Consider the following 4,327-nt stretch of genomic DNA (forward strand, 5'->3'; position numbering starts at 1 on the left):
GTGGCTCGATGGGTTTTGAGAAGGAGAGAAAGGAGAAAATTGATTGGTCATAGACTGGGTGAATGATGATGTCAGGAAGCGTTCTTCACTGTTTCTGGATGAAGAAGCTGCGAAAGAGATAGATAAGAATAAGATTGTATGACATGGTTATGGGGTTCGTTTAGAGTTACTGTCATGTTCCGTTAGTGATTGTGTGTTTCATAGGGGGAATACTTTGAGTTTTTCTATATGTATAGTTGTGTTCTAGAAGAGTTGAGGGTGAAGCTTTCCTTCACAGATTTTCAATGCCAGGTTCTAAAGCAATTGAAATGTGTCCCTTTACAACTTCATCCCAACTGTTTGGCTTTTCTGCAAAGTTTTGAAGTGTTAATGGAGTTTCTAGAGGAGGCTCCTTGTCTGAAGTTTATTTTTTTGTTTTATTCCAGGCCAAGGGTGTCTAGAAGGGTGGCTGGATGAACTTGAATAGTTTTCTGAGATTTGCTGTGTTCAAGCTCTATAAGTCCTCGTTTAAAGATTTTAAGGAAATGTTTTTGAAGTTTAGGAATGCTAAGAGTGATTTTCCTTTTTATTTGGACAAATATTTGGGGGAAAAATTCTCCTTGTTGTGGTGTTCCGAACCTCAGAATATTCTGGGGACTAAAACCATTAATCCAATGAATGAATGTATTATTGAATATTTAGTGGAGGTTGTTGATCGGAAAGAGTTGATTTCTGTCTTTGATTTGTTTCAGTGGGAAGAAAATAAGGAAGCTGTTGTAGAATACTTGGGTGAGATTCTGAAATATAGCTTTGTAGGTTTTGAGTTTATATGTAGCTAACTATTTGTTTTGTTTTGGGAGGAAAGTATCCTGGGGTATCTGCTGCTACCCTAAGAGCTCAGGTGAAAAGTAAGAACCTCGAAAAGGAAGGTTCGACCTCAAAGCCAAATAAAACTGTTGGTGTTGGCGAGGTTAATCAGCCTCGGCCGAGAAGAAAAAAAGTCAGACTGAAGAAAAGGAAAACGGATGTGGTGGCCAATCTTCGGCAGATGTCTCATTGGCGAATGAGGTTGGAGACATCGCTATTGGTCAATACATGCAGGTATTGCTTTTTGTTATTTGTAAATTGGTATGTTGTTGGTTTTTTTATTACTCTCTTTACTTTTGCCAGGTTCTTGGGTTTTAGTTGGCTAGCTTGGGTCGTAGCCAGGAGAATAAGCATAAGAAGCTTATTGGATAGAAACAGGATTCGGGTTTGAAAGAGGAGTTGGCGTTAAAAAACACTATAGTAGCTGATTTGGAGTCTAAATTATCTGAGAAGGAGAAAGAGTTGAAGCTGATGAAAGAGAATTATGCCAAGGAGGTTGAAGATCTGAAGAAAAAGGAGGCCGATCTCTCTAGTATGAGCGCCCAAGTGATTGAATAACTGCAAAGTTAAAAGAGATGGAGAAGAATAAACAGGCAAAAATATTGGATTCATTTGTTGAGGGTTTTGAACGAGCTTCGTTGCAGGCGAAGTTTTTGGTTCTGAATTTTGATTTCTCCCCAGTTGGATCTAGGGAAGATCATCCTAGATGGAGCTATGGTGGATGATGATGGTGTAACCGAAGAGGAAGATGAGAATTTGGAGCAATTTGTGTTGTTGAACTTTTTTTGTGTAATTTAGACTTTGAAACTTTTTTCGGTCTTTTGTGCTCTTTATAAAGTGTTTTGACTTTTAAGCCGTTTTGGCATGTGGACAATTTATGTTTGTTGCGATTTGTTGCATGGTTTGGTTTAGATTGTTTTTTGTTTGAGTGGATATTCACATTTCTTGCCTGATAGAAGTAGGAATATGCTGATGGTATTAATATTTGGTTGACTTTTAGTCAATAGTTTGATTGATTGTTATATCTTAGAGAGATATAATTTGTTGATATTATCGAGTATTGTTAGTTAGGTTTTGCTTGGAAACCCGATTTTGTCATTTATGAACTATAAGTCGGCAATTTAGAGTGCTAGGTGCAATTAGTATGTAAAGTGTTTGAGCAAGATAAATCAGAATAATAATATTGATTGACCTTTGTTTACAAAGGTGCAGGTAGGCATGCATCGTTAAAACCTCTCAAAGCAAAACCCTTTTTGGAAAAAATTCTGGTAGTAGGAAAAAAGAGTACAAGCCTGTTTCTGACTTTAACTATAGTGTTGTTTTAAAGTTGAAATATTCCAGGTGTTAGGTATAGTTGTACCATTCAAAGATTGTAGCTGATATGCTCCATTTTGGAGGAGTTCAATAATTTAGAATGGGTCTTCCCAATTTGCGGCGAGCTTTCAATGTGATGATGGTCGGCACCTTGTAAGAACCATAATTTTAATCGATCGTTTAGATAATATAAAATAATGATTTAATCTCCCGGAATAGGTTCGAGAAATTAGAAGTCTTAATTTAGAATTTTAGCGGTGAGATTTGAATTCAGTGATTTTTTTAGTGCAAAAATATAATTTTCTACAGAAAATTGCGTAAAAATTCGTACCGGAAATTTTAGGCGGCAGTACCGGCTTAAGTCTGTCTAGTACTGTGGGAGAATAATAAAAACAGTAGGAAAAGCTTAGGAAAACTTTTAGAATTGAAAATCGGGTACTAATTTTAAATGTTTTGGTCCAAAGTGGGACTAACGGATTAAAAATGCTAACGGATTGGACAGGGCCTAAGTTGGGCCCAAGCCCAACATATATATTTACTCTTTATGAGCATTTCAGCTCATTAAATATACACATAAGGGTTTGGAGCTGCTGCAGTAAGAAAAGAGAAACCCCACATTACACTATTCACATTTAACTTCTTTTGCTTGTATCTTGAGCTACGATGCTCCAATTTATATGCTGTTTGTGACCACGCGAAGTTCTCGTCAAGCCCATAATTTCTATCTAAGTATTTCTGGTAAGAAATCACGTTTTACACTCCCTTTTTCAGCCCTAATAGTTTCCACATTTTTAGGTTTGGGCTTTGAATAAGTTTTGTGATTTTGATTATTTAGGGGTGATATAGCGTTAGAGTATTATTATGCTTCGCCCCTATTTCCTTTGGGTAAGGTGAGTGTATTCATATTTCTTATTGCTTTATGTATTTATGAAACCCTAGGTTGATTTGTGGTAAATTATGTACATATGTAGCTTTGGTATCTAATGTCAAATTTCGAGAGTTCAACCGACCATTTTATTAATCGACCCGCCAGTTCTGGTTTTTGTAACACTTGTCTTAAGGGTTGATTAGTTCGGACGTGGACAACATGGCTTTGAAAATATGGTTAGAGACGTCGAGCTGAGAAACTAGAGCCAGGGCCAATTTCTCTATCTTCGGGTACCGGAGCTCGACATTAATGAAATAAATCGGCTGTTGCTACTTGTTTCTTTCTGTAACTAGAACAGAACTTATTGCCCAATCAGTGATAGATAAATATATGTAAAGGACTTTCCCCCTGGAGGGGTTTTTGCAAAATTGGAGGCTTTGAAAGAATGTTTTTTATTTCAGCAAAAGAATTTTCACACTCATTGTTTTCCAGTTAAAGTCGTTTTTCTTTTTTAGGGTTTGAAAAAAATAGAATAACTTAGATGCTAAACAAGCAAGGAATCTAGATAGTGCAGCAAGTCTCCCTATTAATCGTTGCACTTTTTTTATTGTTTGTGAGCTCGCCATGCCCAATACAGCTTGGCATTTCTCGAGGTTGGCTTAGATTCTTCGGTTGGTGAGCATGAAGCTGAGGAATTCACCTCCCTATACGCCAAAGGCGCACTTCTCAGGGTTAAGTCGCATATTGTATCATCGTATTTGGTTGAATATTTCTGCAAGGTCATCAAGATGGTAGTTACCAAGCTTTGTTTTGGCCACCATGTCGTCGACATAAACTTATAGGTTTCTGCCGATCTGTGCTGCGAATACCTTGTCCATAAGGCGTTGATACATTGCTCCTACATTCATAAGTCCAAATGGCATAACTTTATAGGAGTAATGTCCGTATTCAGCAATAAATGTAGTCTTGTTTTGATCGGATGGATGCATCAGAATATGGTTATAGCCAAAATACGCATCCATGAAACTTAGTGTTTGATAACCCGAAGCATTATCTACTAAACACTCAATAGATGGTAAGGGATAGGAATCTTTTGGGCATGCTTTGTTGAGATCGATGAAATCAACACACATGCGCCATTTACCATTATGTTTCTTTATCGTGACGACGTTCGCCAACCATGTTGTGAATCTGATTTCCTGTATGAAGCCTTCACTGATTAGCTTCTTGGTCTCTTCTAGAAAGGCTTGCTTCCTTTCAAGGCCTAGGTTTTGCTTCTTCTGTGCTATAGGTCGGACA

This window comes from Arachis duranensis, chromosome 1 (genome assembly GCF_000817695.3).
Source record: "Arachis duranensis cultivar V14167 chromosome 1, aradu.V14167.gnm2.J7QH, whole genome shotgun sequence".
Classification (NCBI taxonomy): domain Eukaryota; kingdom Viridiplantae; phylum Streptophyta; class Magnoliopsida; order Fabales; family Fabaceae; genus Arachis; species Arachis duranensis.